At 35.7% G+C, this 17,249-nt stretch overlaps 1 long non-coding RNA gene across 1 annotated transcript in view; it reads right to left on the bottom strand.

Moving 5' to 3' along the window:
- The window catches only part of LOC139356549 (uncharacterized), a 156,681-nt gene extending 140,951 nt beyond the window's left edge, over window positions 1-15,730 (bottom strand). The window contains exon 1 of the long non-coding RNA XR_011608552.1: window positions 15,618-15,730. This is a non-coding gene — a long non-coding RNA (uncharacterized lncRNA). The remainder of the gene's footprint in view (window positions 1-15,617) is intronic.
- Between the last annotated feature and the right edge of the window lie 1,519 nt (window positions 15,731-17,249).

Below are 17,249 nucleotides of genomic sequence, written 5' to 3'. Positions count from 1 at the left end.
TTATGTCAAAAAGAGATGGCCACCAAGTTTCCCAGATTGCTTATTATTGAGAGTAGTTAGTATTGAGAATATATACACTAGGCCTGAAGGTTATGCATTGTGGATGTCTGGTCAAAAAAGTTTCTGTTCCTGTTTAACATCACAGCCATCTGTTATACTCATAAACTTGTAAAAATATTTTATAGGTTATTATGTAAAAATGTACTAATATTATAGATAAATAGGACATATTGACATCATAGTAAAATTGTTGCATCAGTGATGCAAATAAGTAAAATACTTAAGTAGAAATATTATTTTCCCTACAGAAATTTTTCTATTATAAATACTTTTTGCCATTCTTGATTTATTTCTATTCATAAAATTGTATTTGCATTTTCACTAATGACCATTTTAATTATAATTTCTTAATGATGTGCAAATTGTATCAAGATGCTGAGTGTTACTGTGAATGGAGATTTTCAGTCTGAACCCATGTAAAAGAACCAACACAGTGAATACCTATTAAGTTATAAGCACCGAACCAGGTATATTAAATTGTTTTAAATTGAGCACTTACTATGTGTCAGACATTATACTAGGAATTTTATGTTTATTTAATTATCAGAACAACCTAGGGATTGGGGAAGCATTCTTGCTTTGCATCTGCATATGATATAGCCAAGGGTCAGAGAGGGTAGGCTAGCTGCTCAGGACCACACAGCATCCAAGCTAGAGCCGAATTCAAGGCAAGTAAATTCTCTGAATTATGATGGCTTCCCAAATTGTTTTTGATATTAGGATATCTATTATTCCTCTTATTGGTTTGATCACTATTCTAATTTCTGCTGTGACATTTATTCATTCATTCCTTTACTATTTCTTAAATTCAGATTTTCATATATATCTGAATCTCTATCCCATTTTTTGCCTTTTCTTTAGATGTATGATGCATAATATGTTTACCTGGGCCGCCTTTCTTTACTATTTATTGTAGTAAAGAAAAAATTCACCATATTGGGGAAATATAAATCCAGGAAATACTATAATTTTCTCAGAAATGACTGTTGATATTGAACTTTGTTAATTATTTCAGCATGCTAGATATCTAATGTAACACTGACAATATTTCCAAAGAACTGCAAACATTTTTGCTTTTTTTAATATTTTCTGTGATTAACTGTTGTCTAAAAGGGGTTGGTATATTAATTGTCATCTTTTTGGTAAATGTGGAAAGAATTGCCTAACCCTGTGGTATTCCCAGAACATCAACTCTCATAATTCTTACATTTTGTAAAAGGTACCCATATGCGCCTGCTTTCCAGATTATTCAGTTTAGATTGATATAGACGATTAAGCTCAAAGTCACTAATCCCTACCATATAAAATACACAGGCATTGCCTCCAATAATTTCTCAAACATAGTTTTTCTCATGTATTGCATCATTTTTTCAGAATGTACAATTAAAAAATGTCCATTTGGACCTCCGTAGTACATATGTTTGTCAGGATAGGTCTGGGAAATGTTGCTTAAAGTCTAATGAGTTGAGTTCTGTACTTTAGGAGGTGCCTTTTTGACCCCAAAATGTTCATTTTGAAAATGGAAGCAATGAGAAATGGTAACTGTATTGATATTTGAGTAGTTCTTTTTGGTGACCTACTCACATTTTTCTTCACTCAAATCCCCTAGTACATTGGTCTGTCTCAAATGAAAGACACAATGGAAATGGAATATGACTATATTCCAGGGTTTTGATGCAAGAAAAAAAGGTACCTAAGTTCTCCTGTCTCTATTTCATTCTTCTTTTTTGCTCTTGCTCTCATTCTTATTTTTTTCTCCTTTCAAGAGCTGCAATTTTAGTGTTATAATAAGATTTGGGAATGAGAGTGACCCCAGATTAGAAGGTACTTTCTTTGGCTTTGGGTAACAAAAGGACAAAAAATAAATCAGGGTGAGAGAAACATTTCTTGCCTTTCTAGTAAAGAAGGGAGCTCCTCAGGTGTTCAACCTACCTTACCATGGGGAAGAATAGGCAGGAATTCAAGGAAGAAGCATTGCTGAAGAATACAGAGTGTATTCGTACTTGAAGAGTGGCATCTGAGTATTCACTTATTTTTAAATTCATTTTTATACTTCAGTATGTTAATAGGGGGTGGGCCTTAGTGTAGATCTGTCATTCTCAATTCAGAAAGTATATGGAGATTTTAAGAGCTACAAATACTATGTATTTTAGTTCAGTTTTAGTTGGTCAGGGCTCCCACCCACCTAGTCATTGTCCTCTTTAAGGTCCTCTCCATGTAATTCTTATATGCAGCCAAAAGTCAAACCCACTCACCCAGAGACAGCTAAAGAAACACTTCTGGTACTCAATTTCTACATTAGATTGATCAATCCTGAATAAATTTTCAGAGTTTAGTTTTAAATCTAGAAACTGTATACTCGGTGTTAATTTCTAGATCAGTTCTCTGAGATATATTTTGCAATGTTAGTTTAGTAGTGTTTTCTGCAATGTCACCCTTTAGGGATTGTGAGTTTCAGATTCAGGGGACTGAGCTTATGGCACTCCAAAGCAAAGCGGTGACTGGAGGATGCTGATCTGAGAAATTCATCTTTTAGGAGTAGCCCTGAATTGCACACGACCAAGGAGTGATTCAGTTGGGGTGTCAGTGTCACAGAGCGTGATGACGGCATGGTACAGGGAGGGCAATCACTGACTACAAGATCCCGTGAAACTGAAAGAGTGAATGAAGGGAAAAGAGGGTTTTGAGAGGTGATGGAGCTTGTGATCTTAGATCTGAATTGGTATCTAAACACTTATATTCAGTCATAGTTCAGCAAGAAGATTTTTCTTATAATTTTCTTTAGCCAGGAATCACGCTCAAAGGCAGACAACTCATTTCCTCTGGTGAGTCAACGCAAATAATTTTATTTGATTAGAAGTCTGAAGATGTGGAAATTAACTGGAATATGTGATATCAGTAACAAAATGTCAGAAAAAAAGGAGCATCACTGTATTTAACATTGTTCTATTTAATCTTAACTGGAACGCTCTGTGATACTCAGAAAACATAAAAATGAATCAATATGGAGAATAGGGATTTTTCAAGTTATTTACTCTGGGATTAAGGCAATGCCTGACAAGAGATATACTACCCTTTTCACATGGTGCTGTAGAATCTCATTGGAAATTTCTGCTTCGTGAATAGGAAACTATATAGCATTATTATTGATATTCTTTATGTTGTCAAAATCAGGACTCAGTTAATGGCGTAGCAGACCAAACCCGGAGACTAGGATGCTTTGCAGAAGAACGAGCAATGTTCAAACTGTGGGCAGTGACCCTACAGAAGGTGAAAACAATCTGAGACTCCAGAGTAACCAGGAGATAGCAAATTTAGATGTGGTTGGTCAGTGTTAGGTGATTTAGAGAAAGGAAGCTACCCTCTCGAGAGAATGTCGGAGGATTTGTTTAGCAACATGTAGCTTTTAGAGCTAAAGTAGTTTTATCATGGAATACAAAAATAGGACACTTCTTCTGGGACAGAGATAAAAGTGAGAGTGTACTCACAGAGTAAACACAAGTCAAAAATTGGGGTAGAAGGCACGGAATTGTGGAGAAGGCTAAATTAAAGATAAAACACCCAGTCTGACCAGGACAGTAGCTCCTGCCTGTAATCCCAGCATTTTGGGAGGTTGAAGTGGGGGGATCACTTAAACTCAGGAGTTCAAGACCAGTCTGGGCAACATAATGAGACTCTGTCTTTACCAAAAAATTAAAGAATTAACCAGGCATGGTGGTGCACATGCTTATAGTTCCAGCTACTCAGGAGGCTGAAGCAGGAGGATTGATTGAGCCCAAGAGTTCAAGTCTGCTGTGAGCTCTGATTGTGCCACTAAACTCTTGCCTAGGCTACAGAGCAGAAATACACTCAACTTGCTCCTGAATAGTCTTTTACATCCACCTAGACGGAACATGGTAGTGGTGAAATTCTTATGCAGTAGCACCAGTTAACATAATTTGAATCATGTATCTAAAAGCAATAAAAAAAAAAAGTACAAATCCTAGTACAAAAATCACATTATAGCATACATCTCTTTGGTTTGTATTTAGAAGTTAAATTCGGTAGTGTATTTTAAACCTTGAACTTACCATGCAAAATATATGCTAAAAATAAATGCAAAAATTGAACTGTACTTTAAATTTTTTCTCAAATGGGGCGAATCCCATGATGACATAAATATATTTGAAACTTTTTTGTATTATTTTATTCTAACTCAAATAATTTTGTTCTTTTAAAAAAAGCTTTATTGAGGTAGAATTGACATAAAGTAAATTGCATGTATTTATAGTGCACACTTGGATAAGTTTTGACCATATATATATACACACACACACACATACACACACACACTCATGAAATCGCCACCAAAATTAACATAACAAACATACCTATCACTCCCATACATTTTCTTCTCCCCGTTTGTAATCCCTTTGTCCTGGTCTCACTGCCCACTGCCCACATCCATGCTATCATTGATCTGGTTTTGTAACTATAGTCTTTGCATTTCATAGTTTTATATAAATGCCGTCATACATTATGTAATATTTTTGCCTGGGCTTTTTTTTTTTTTTTCATTCAGCATTGTTATTTTGAGTTGTGTGTTTCAATAGTTGATTCCTCTCCTCTGGTTTTTTTCTTTCCTGAGTAGTATGCCACCATGGGAATATATCACAATTTTTTTATTCATCTATTGATGGATGTTTGTGCTGTTTCCAATTTTTAATGAAATAAAGCTACTAAGGAGTACATGTACCATTTTACCATGTGTAGAATCCTCGTGTTTTATAGTATAGCTATTGAGCTTTGGAGGTCAGAAAAAAATTAATGAAAAAACTATTTAAGAGATGTTTCAGAGTGTGTCAACAGAAGGCACACCGACATCTCTTACCCTCAGTGACATTTTGTTGTGTTCTGTCAAGAACCTGATGTTTCTTATTGACTCAGGATGAATGTATACCTAAATGAAATTCTGTTGTATATTAAAGTATAATGAAGCTAGCTTCTCTGTTTCTTTGAATGTCAAATACCATCATTGCATTTCATTATTCTCAGAGTGCTTTTCTAAGAAACTGTAATGAACATGTCCAAGCTTCATAATAGTAAAGTTTTCAATATTATCATCTTCAAATTATTTCTTATTACATTTTAAAGCTTTCAATAAAAGATATTCATAACCACATTCTTTGATTTCTAAGATGTTCTAAAAGGCAGACTTGAAATTCATTATATTTGAAAGCATTTACAACTCATTGAAAACTGTTCTGCAAAACAATGATAATGGGAAGTAAATAGGAATATTAAACAACATCCTCTCAGTTACTCAGTAAATACTTTGCACAAGTTAAAATCACAGAGTGTAAGAATTAGTTGAAAGCTTAGATGTTATCCATTCATGGCTATTCATTTGATACTCGAGGTCAAATAATTTGCTTCGAGTCACACAAGAACAGTTGCTAGTGACTGAGTAGATTTTTAAGTAATTTACCTCTGATGCAGTTTTATTTTTATTACTATTCCTTACTATCTTTTAATATTCCTGTTGCCTTCTCAGTTTTTAAAATGGATTCTCAAATGTGGGGAGACATACAACATTTTTATGCTAATTTTTTAATGAAAATAGATATAGGTTTTCTTAGCCAGAAGGTGTCATTTCACCAAGACAAGCTGTCATCACTGTCAAAGCTATGAACTTTTGTCCCTGGAGACATTCAAAATCATACTTTTGTTCTTCCTCCAAGTAAAATGTTGTCTTTATTTACTTTAGCTTAGGGCTGCTCTTGCTAGTAGAAATGGCAACAGTGCTTTAGATTAAATGTTCTTTTAAAATGTTGTAGCTCTCTTTCCTCCAACCCAATGACCACATTTCCATCTAAGGAATTTTCTATATATAAAGTTTATTCTGCACTTTTAATGATAAATAAGAGGTAAAAAAAATTATTTATGCCACATAGTAGATAGATTATGTGCTTTGAGGTCAGAATATTATGCCACTTAGTAACTGTACAAACTTGTGCCTGTGAATTTAGCTCCTAAAGTTTAGGTTTTATTAGAACTTATGTGTAAGATTCTCTACTGTGCCTAATTCAGAAGTTTTTATGAGAAGAACATTAGATATTTTATGGGAAAGCACTTTATAGACTATCACATGATATAGACAATATAATTGCAATTTTATCAGTTCTCTGAGGTTGGATAAAGCCAATGTGAAAAGTCTTGTCAAAATGCCAAGTCAAATCTATTTGGGTTCCTACATGGCAAACTAGAGTGAAGTGCTACAAATTTTAGAAATGCAGATCCACTGTGTCAAGACACTGCAATGGTTTTAATAACAAATATTCATTCTGTGCCTGAAATGTGCTGAACACATGATGAAGGGTGTCCTCATGGCAGCTAAAGCACTGTTGAGGGGCAAATAGGATGCAGAAGTTTCCCAAGACCCAAAGACTTGTGTGTTGAAGTATGGATTCTCTCTGCTTCATTCATATTTCAGATTTGAGTTGTATAATTGAGTCATAGTTAACTGAGGCTACCACATTTTAATTTAGACATGTAAATTTAACATTTGTGTACCTAATTAATTTTCTGTAAATCAAGCATTGCTAATTCATGGATATATATTAACAGACAAGATCAACATGGGTTCTGATTTTAGTAACTTATAACTGTGTACATAAACTTTCAATTGTTTAATACAGGCTAGTAGATGAGTGAAGCTATAAGGCGATTTGTGAATCTCACCAAGATTTTAGAAGTAAAAGATTTAATTACAATAAAGGAAATACTTCTTTGCATCTTCACTTTGTCTCTACTCATTTAATTCCAATACGTATTTTTATTGCTGCTACAGTTCAAATGTTTGTGAATCCTCCAAGCCCCAACAAATTCATATGTTGATGCAATGTGATGACGGTAGGTGGGGCCTTGGGAAGGCTATTAGATCGTGAAGGTGGAACCCTTATGAATGGGATTAGGGCCCCTTGAAAGAAGCCCTAGAGAGCTGCTCTGCCCCTTTCACTATGTAATGACACGGTGAGAAGGCACCATCTATGAATTAGGAAGAGGGCCCTTACTAGACACAGAATCTGCTAGTGCCTTGTTCATGGACTTCCCAGCCTCCAGAACTGTGAGAAGTAAATTTCTGTTGTTTAAAAGTTACCCAGTATGTCTTTGTTATAGCAGCTAGAGTGGAATAAGACAATTGTCTACTGATGTTAGTCATTCTCTATTTTTATAATAGGGAGTGTTGTAAACATACATAGGTAACAGCTTTGACAAATTTCCAATGTTTTGTGATAAATATACTAGGAAAATGTGTACATAATAAGTACCTCCTCCAGAAAATGATATTGTTTGGTAATGAGAATTTTTAAAACCTTAGCTTAAAATATTGTAGAGTATCTGATATATGTAAATGCATCCCTGGAGTATGATCAACTCCCAGATTTCATATTCCAAATGGTTCTGACTTTCTATTGCTTTATGGAGAATAATTCTAATTTTAGTTTATGATTGAATTTTTAAAATATATCTGAACTTCAGTTTTTTCTTGAGTAGTGATCTCTGATTTTCTCTGCAAAATCTGGCTGAAGTAAAAAGAGTAATTTTAATTTTAAATATTTAGAAACTAGATGAAAGTATGTCTGCTTTCAGAAATTATCTTTCCAACTTAAAGGTCACACAAATCTTGAGTAAATTCTTATTTCATTTTCTTTTATTTATAAAGCCATTTTCATTCATATATATTTTAATTGCTAAAACTAAAAGTTAACATTTGGAAGGAAGACTATGACTTTCAATTTCACTTTTGCTGTGATTGTTTTAGATGTTAAGAGAAGTTTGAGCATTGCCTTTTATGGAGCAGCTGTGCAAGCATGGATAGAAAGCCCCCTCAGCAAGGGCTTTCTCCCACCGAGGCTGATCTACCTGTGTCTGAATTCCAGAACCACAAAACAAGACACAAATGCTGGGCCCCGGATATATTAACATCTCTCAAGGAAACTAGCTAGCTACTTGGAGGCCAATTAATGATATCAGAACCCTTTTACTATGAAGGTGACAAAGTTTTGGTCCTGGTGGGATATTTATCTATTCTGGATATGGGTTTGCCTTCACGTCTGTAATACTTAGGCCAGGATAACTATGTGGTTACTTATATGAAATTCGATTTACTGACATAGGATTCTTGGATCCACCTTGGATCAAGGAATATTTCTTGGATGACAGACTATAGGCTTGGGATCCTGTTTTCCAGGAAATAGGATAAGTATTGGACAAAAACATATATATGGCATGCTTGCTCAGTAGCTAGAATGAAAGATTCCCAAACCAAGAGTGATAGTAGAATTTGTTCCCCTCACCATCACTCTCAAATTGCTAAATGTGAGCTTTGTGCCTATGCAACTCTATGCTCTACTGGATTGAAGGTCTTGGTCACCGGGGGATATGCCTCTATCACATGATGGGAGATTTTAACACCTCACTGACATTATTAGACAGATCATCAAGACAGAAAATTAACAAAGATACTCAGGACCTGAAGTCAGCTCTGGATCAAGTGGACTTGATAGGTATCTGCAGAACTCTCCACTTCAAAACAACAGGATATACATTCTTCCCATTGCCACATGACACTTACTTTAAAATTGATCACATAATTGGAAGTAAAACACAATTCAGAAAATGCAAAAGAAGTAAAACCATCACAGTCTCTCAGGCCACAGCTCAGTCAAATTAGAACTCAAGGCCTGGCATGGTGACTTGTGCCTGTAATCCTAGCATTTTGGAAAGCCAAGGGGGACAGATCACTTGAGTTTAGAAGTTTGAGACCAGCTTAGCCAATATGGTGAAACCTCGCCTCTACTAAAAATACAAAAATTAACTGGGCATGGTGACGAGTGCCTGCAATCCCAGATACTCAGGAGGTAAGGCAGGAGAATCACTTGAACCTGGGGACACAGAAGTTGCAATTAGCCGAGGTTGTGCCACTGCACCTCAGCCTGGGCAACAGAGCGAGACTCTGTTTTTTTGTTTTTTTGTTTTGTTTGTTTGTTTTTTATTATCATTGTTTTGTTTTGTTTGTTTAATTAGAACCCAAGATAAAGAAATTCACTCTAAACCACACAACTACATTGAAATAGAACACCCTGATCCTGAATGATTCCTGGGTAAATAATAAAATTAAGGCAGAAATCAAGAAGTTCTTTGAAACTAATGAGAACAAAGAGATAGCACAGAAGAACTTCTGTGATGCAGCTAAAGCAGTGTTAAGATGGAAACTTACAGTACTATAATGATGGCATCAAAAAGCTAGAAAGACCTCAAGTTAACAACCTAACATCACAACTAAAAGAACTAGAGAATGAAGAGCAAACAAACCCCAAAGCTAGCAGAAGATGAGAAGTAACCAAGATCAGAACTGAACTGAAGGAGACAGAGACATGAAAAACCATTAAAAAAAAAAAATCAACAAATCCAGAAACTGGGTTTTGGGAAAAATAATAAAATAGATAGCAGTAAAAAATAGCCTACCAACCAAGAAAAGCCCAAGACCAGATGGATTAACAGCTGAATTGTACCAGAGGTACAAAGAAGAGCTGGTGCCATTTCTCCTGACAATATTCCAAAAATCTGAAAAGGAGAGACTTCTCTCTAACTCATTCTATGTGGTCAGCATCATCCTGATATCAAAATCTGGCAGAGATACAACAAAAAAACTTCAGGCCAATAATCTTGATGTAAATCAATGCCAAAATCTTCAATAAAATACTGCCAAACTGAATCCAGCAGCACATCAAAAAGTTTATCCACCATGATCAAGTCAGCTTCATTCACAAGGATGCAAGATTGGCTCAATGTACGCAAATTAATAAATGTGATTCATCACATAGGCAGAACTAGAGACAGAAACCACATGATTATCTCAATAGAGTCAGAAAAGGCTTTCAATAAAATCCTACATCTCTTCATGTTAAAGACTTTCAAAAAAGGAAGTATTGAACAAGATACATCAAAATAATAAAAGCCATATATGGCAAATCCACAGTCAATATCATACTGAATGGGCAACAGCTGGAAGCATTCCCTTTGAAAACTGGCACAAGACAAGGATGCCCTTTTTCATCACTCCTATTCAACATAGTATGGAGAGTTCTGGTTAGGGCAATCAGGCAAGAGAAAGAAAGGGGTATTCAATAGGAAGGGAGAAAGTCAAATTATCTTTGTTTGCAGGTGACATGATTCTATATCTAGTAAATCTCATTGCTTCAGCCCAAAAGCTTCTTAAACTGGTAAGCAACTTCAGCAAAGTCTCAGGATACAAAATCAATGTGCAAAAATCACTGGCATTCCTACATCAACAACAGGCAAGGAGAGAGTAAAATCATGAATGACCTCCCATTCACAATTACTACAAAAAAAAAAAAAAAAAAAAAAACCTAGGAATACAGCTAACAAGGGAAGTGAAGAACCTCTTCAAGGAGAACTACAAACCACTGCTCAAAGAAATCAGAGAGGACACAAACAAATGGAGAAACATTCCATGCTTATGGATACAAAGAATCAATATCATGAAAATGGCCATACTACCCAAAACAGAATTAGAAAATAAAACTATTTTAAAATTTATAGGAACCAAATAAGAGCTTGTATAGCCAAGACAATCCTAAGCAAAATAACAAAGCTGGAGGCATTACACTACCTGACTTCAAACTATACTACAAGGCTACCATAACCAAAATAGTGTGACACTGGTACAGGAACAGACACATAGACCAATGGAACAGAATAGAGAAATCAGAAATCAGACCTCAGACATAAACCATCTTATCTTTGACAAACTTGAAAAAAGCAATTGGGAAAGACTCATTATTTAGTAAATGGTTCCGGGAGTGCCAGCTAGCCATATGCAGAAAATTGAAACTGGACAACCTTCCTTATACCCTATACAAAAATTAACTCGAGATGGATTAAAGACTGAAATGTAAAACCTGAAACTATAAAAATACTAGAAGAATATCTAGCCAATAGCGTTCAGGACATAGGCACCAGGAAAGATTTCACGACTAAAACTCCAAAAGCAATTGCAAAAAAGGAAAAATTGACAAATGAGATGTAAATAAACTAAAGAACTTCTGTGCAACAAAATAAACTATTATCAGAGTGTACAGATAATCTACTGAATGGGAGAAAATTTTTACAATCTATCCGTCCAGCGAAGGTCTAATATCCAGAGTCTATAAGAAACATAAGCACATTTTATAAGAGAAAAACAAACACCATCAAAAAGTGGGCAAAGGACATGAACAAACATTTCTTGGGTGTTGTGGCCAACAAACACAGGTGAAAAACTCAACATCACTGATTATTAGAGAAGTGCAAATCAAAACCACAATGAGATATCATCTCACAACAATTAGAACAGCTATTATTAAAAAGTCAAAAAGCAACAGATGCTGGCGAGGTTGTGGAGAAAAGGGAACACTTCTGCACTGTTTGTGAGAGTGTAAATTAGTTAAGTGTGGTGGTTCCACAAAGACTTAGAGGCAGAAATACCATCTGACCCAGCAATCCCATTACTGGGTATAAACCCAAAGAAATATAATTCATTCTATTATAAAGATACATGCAAGCGAATGTTCATTGCAGCACCACTCGCAATAGCAAAGACATGGAATCAACCTAAATGCCCATCAGTGATAGACTGAATAAAGAAAGTGTGACACATATACACCGTGGATTCTTGCATGGATACTATGGATTCATAAAAAGGAATGAGATCATGTCCTTTGCAGGGACATGGATGGAGTTGGAAACCATTATCCTCAGCAAACCAACGCAAGAACAGAAAACCAAACACCACATATTGTCACTTAGAAGTGGGAGCTGAGGGATAAGAACACATAGACACACTGGGGGGAACAACACACACTGGGGTTGGTCTGCCAGGGGCATGGAGAGAGGGAGAGCATGGGGAAGAATAGCTAATGGACGCGGGCCTTAATACCTAGGTGATGGCATAATCTGTGCAGCAAACCACCATGGCACACATTTACCTATGTAACAAACCTGCACATCCTGCACATGTACCCCAAACTTAAATTAAAAGTTGAAGAAAAAAAAAGTGGATCTCACTAAACATATCACTAAACATATAACTATTCCTGTTGCCTGGTCACTTTGGAATCCTCATGCCCGTGGATGAAAAGGTGAAGAAAGGGCTTTCTATCCTAATGAAGACTGTCAGCTCTGCCTTTCTTGGGAAGATTTGGTTACTGCTATGTAATTGTGTCAGAGATGATGAAACTTACAGGTTTTACTGAGTATCTCAGAACTTTCATGACCAGTGAAAATGGTGTATGGACAATTGCTGAAACCAAACCTGACAAGATCAAGGACACTACAAACACAGATACCCCAGACTGACCCCACCAGACAAACAACGTGGACCAGGTGAAGTGCTGGCCAAGAGTGAAAGGAATCTAGACTGGGTGGATGAAGAAGATGATGGATATTAATTATGACTTCTGTGCCAGCTCCAAATGGGAACTGTAGGTTGTTTTCTTAACTCCAGTGTAAACAAATCTTATCTTTAGAGACTGCAACAAGTACCACTTTGAAGAGTCAGCAACACAGTGAATTAAATATGAGACATAAGCAGATTCAAGTGGTATAACTCATGATCTATGCTTGTGATGCGCCACGCAAAATCTTGGCCCACCTGAATTCAGCAGAGATGTTGTATACAGTTCATTCACCTGATCTTACTGCCACAACACATATATGCAGTACAGTCTCTTTTCAGTGCTACTGTGTAGCTTTCTCTTCAGCTGCGAAAGACTGCTTAGCATTGTGCTACTGCAATCTCAAGTTTTAAGATAGTTAAAGTGCCCTGGGAAATGCCTCAACAAATAAAGAAATGGAGTTGGTGTATAGTTCAGTCAGCCCCCTTATTCTCTGGGGAGAAAGGCCAATTTGGAGGCACATTCTGTGTGGTTTCTCATTTTTCCCCAGAGGGATTAAGCCCTATATTTTGCAGCGGTAACCAGTTAATTAACATATACTTTATGGGTTTTTCTGCCTTCCATGTCTCATGTTCTCCCCTTTATTTAAATTTTATGAAAATATGAATTATAAAAGAACCAAGGGGAGATTATCTCGGTAATTTTTATAGCCTCTCTGTGCTATAAGTGGCCACATGCAAATGTACAATTGAAGCATGTCCTACAGGAATATTTACCTAACACATTTCATTTCATCTGATTTTGTTGAGGGTGGTTAACTGTTTGTCAGTTCTATACAGAATTCAGATTTCTCAACCCAGAACATCTCTGCATTTCAGTATAGTTTTTATTCCCAGACAACAACTATTTTTGTTCTATAAACTTGCTTTTTGGTTTGGTTACTTTAATGTAACTTACATTTCATCCCTTCATCTCCAGATCATGGTGATGCTTAAAATGCAATAAATGCTGCAGCGAAATAAATTGACACCAGGGAGTATGGAAAGGAATGTATATCTGCCTGAGAAGATTTTTTCAATCTCAATCTGAAATATTAAACAATGTTTGTGCCATCAAAGAAGGCTGAATCAAGGGATATCAAATGAATAGCCACCTTATTTACAGCTGGCAATTTTATTCCTAATAGACTAGCAAATATCAAATAGCTAATATCAATTCACTATTCTTAATTTCGTTTATGGTCAGTGGACTTTATGCTCATTTATCTAGACATGTTCTTTATAATAAGATTAAAAGAATTTATGATGTGTTTAACAATTCCACTTATGATATTAGGCGACTCTAGGGACAGTAAATTTGAATATGTTTCTGATTATTATTTCTAAATACCATCCAGGAAGACATCTCCAACAATACAATCATTTCAACTTTTTTTCTTTTTAGTCTTGAAGCTAGATGATATCTTACCAGTACCAAGTAACAGAGGATATATATTTAAATTTTATTCATCTAAAGTTTTCATATTTTCTATTTAATAGCAAAAAGTATTAGAGCACAATGGTGAAATCTCAGTTCACGGCAACCTCTGCCTCCTGGGCTTAAGTGATCCTCCCACCTCAGCCTCCCGAATAGCTGGGACTACAGGCTAATTTTTGTATTTTTTGTAGAGATGGGTTTCACCATGTTGCTCATGCTGGTCTGAAACTCCTGGGCCTAAGTGATCCATCCACCTTCGCCTCCCAAGTGCTGGGATTACAGGTGTGAGTCACCCTGCCTGGACTATCCAGGAAATTAACCAAAGGATAGAAAAGGACAATTCTATCCAACATTCTTATTGAATGCTTACTAGGTGCCTGATGCTGAAACAAATCTAATGCAATGGGTAAATCTATACAATGTGAGTCTAGGCTTCGCTATTTCCTGACAATGTAATTTGGATTATTATTACTAATTATTTGTCAATTTCTTTATTATTCAAAGGAAAATATGAATTCTTGTATACCAAGCTTGCTGTTAGCTTTTTATGTAATAGTATATGTAAAATGTCAAGCAGTGTCTAGGGCAAAGTGTTCAACAAATGTTAGTTATTTTTGGACTCCAGGGATCCAGGGATGAACAAGTGAGACATCTCACATGGAGGCAGACAATTTAATATGTAATTAAAATACAGCATGATAGTGGTAAATGACAAAGAGAGTGTGTCATAAGACAAAACCAAACAGAATCTGGATGAAAGTAATGTTTAAGTCCGGATCTGAAGAAAAAGAGAAAGCAGGAAAAAAGCAAAAGAATGACATTCCAGAACAAATGAAGAGGCCAAATGAATGAGAGTGTTATGACTTCGAGGAGCTCAAATAACTTAAGTGTAGCTAAATAGGTAGCATGATTGATGTTGTAGCAAGAGGTAATATGACCTCAGGAGAGGTCAGCAACCTTAAATCGGTGACTCTCAAACCTTTTGGTCACAGGAACCCTACTCCCTCTTAGATACTACCAAGAACCTCAAATGGCTTTAGTTTATATGGGTTATATCAATCAATCAATATTTACCATATTAGAAATTAAAACAGAAAGTTTTAAAGCATTTATTAATTTATTTAAAAATAGCAACAATAAACTCATTATTTGTTAACAAATATTTTTATAACAAATATTTTCCCAAAACAGAATACTGTTAGAAGATTGGCATTGTTACACATTTTGAAAATCTCTTTAAAGTCTGTCTGAATGGAAGATAGCTGAATTATTACATCTGCTACTGAATTCGTGCTTCTGTGATAAGTTATTTTTGTTAACATGTATACAACAAGCATAATCTCACAAATATAAAGTAGGAAAATAGAGGGAGTATTTTAATAGCCCTTTCAGGATCTATAGTTTTGTATAGATAGTTTTGTATAGTCTTCTATGCACAATTATCTATACAAAACTATACAAAAAATCAACATGGAGTAGTTTCTTAAAGGTTAGTTGCAATGTGGGACACGACCCCATGTCTATTAGCTTTTAATATGCTGTTATATTAGAATTCATTGGTCTATTTTGGTCTTTGAAACTTTTACCCATGTATAATTTTGCATCATCAGACATTTGGTCATTTGTAAAATATTAACTCACTGTGTTGTCCCACAGGTGTCTCTTCAGAAAAATTTTTATGCATTGGGAGGTAACAGGTTAATGATGTTTCATTCGTTTCCAATTTTGTTTTGTTTTGTTTTGTTTTGTTTTTGAGACGGAGTCTCGCTTTGTCGCCCAGGCTGGAATGCAGTGGCGCAATCTCGGCTCACTGCAAGCTCCGCCTCCCGGGTTCAAGCCATTCTCCTGCCTCAGCCTCCGAGTAGCTGGGACTACAGGCGCCCGCCACCTCGCCCGGCTAATTTTTTGTATTTTTAGTAGAGACGGGGTTTCACCGTGTTAGCCAGGATGGTCTCGATCTCCCGACCTCGTGATCCACCCGCCTCGGCCTCCCAAAGTGCTGGGATTACAGGCGTGAGCCACCGCGCCCGGCCTCGTTTCCAATTTTAACTAAAAAACAGAAATTTTATTATTGGCAACAAATACTATCATTTTAAAAACAGTCTTGCTCATTCATTTTTGAGAAAATGTTAGGCAAATATCCAATTTTGAATAACCACACTTTGTCCTTCTTTCAGTAAGAATGATGTTGCATTGTGAAAGTGGGTAGTTCAAATTGCAAATTGAACAATTGCCAAGTGCTTCAGAAGTACTTTATCTATACTTCCCATTCCTTCACACGAAATATTAAAAAGACATGTCCACAAGGGGTGAGACATGGCAACATTAATGAGTCTTACTTCTTTATTGAAATCATTTTAAAATAAAAGTGGCTTTTTAAAAACCTGAGAGTGTATAAAAATGAATAATTTAATGACCTAGAAAGTTTGATGCCACTGTCTTGATTTGTGATTAGGTGATAATTCACCTTTATTTTTGCACTATCAATACAAAGGGCAAAATGTATTTCAGTATTGTTATGGAAAAGTTATGATCATAAAGACCTCTGCTAGGGTTCAGGAACCCAGGCATTTTGGCCCACACTTGTTCTAAGAACCATCAGATTATAAAATCAAAAATATCCAAGAAACAGAAACTGATGACAATTTAAAATGGTATATAGTTTATGTTATTTAATTGTGTTTGTTCATCATACAAAGGTCTCATTAAGTGTTTAGGGAGCCGTTACGTAAATAGAAATTAGATATGTCTTGTGTTTGGTTTCTATGGGTAGAACTAAAACCAATAAATATAAATGGCAATCAGATAGATTAAGAGGCAGCATAAACATGGGGGTTCCCTAAACATCGTTGACTATTTCACATTGCAAAACTATTTGGTGTTGAGTTTCTAGGAACTGAGTCAAGGCAGAAAAATCACCAAAGCTATTGAATAGGTTTAAATGGTAGAGAGGTTGTTGGATAAAATGACTTCAAATTTTCCTAAAATGTTGAGATTCTGTGATTTGTTTATTCATTAGATTGCCTGAAATATAAAATGATATGAAATATATGAAAAATGACAGCCAAAGGCTTTGTAAAATTAGTTTCTTCAGGTTTTTTTTTTTTTCTTTTCAATTTTGCTGTTTAATGCAGTTCCACTGATTTCCATAGAGCAACTGCTCTTGGGAGGAAATTCTAATGCTATGTCATTTGGTGAAAGTGTCTACCCAAACACAATCTGCTCAGGCCTAAATAATGTTAAAAGCTGCACATGGAATTGTGTTAAAACAGA

This window comes from Macaca nemestrina, chromosome 10 (genome assembly GCF_043159975.1).
Source record: "Macaca nemestrina isolate mMacNem1 chromosome 10, mMacNem.hap1, whole genome shotgun sequence".
Lineage (NCBI taxonomy): Eukaryota > Metazoa > Chordata > Mammalia > Primates > Cercopithecidae > Macaca > Macaca nemestrina.
Note: the sequence above shows the minus strand (reverse complement) of the source record. Positions and strands in the feature narration are given on the sequence as shown.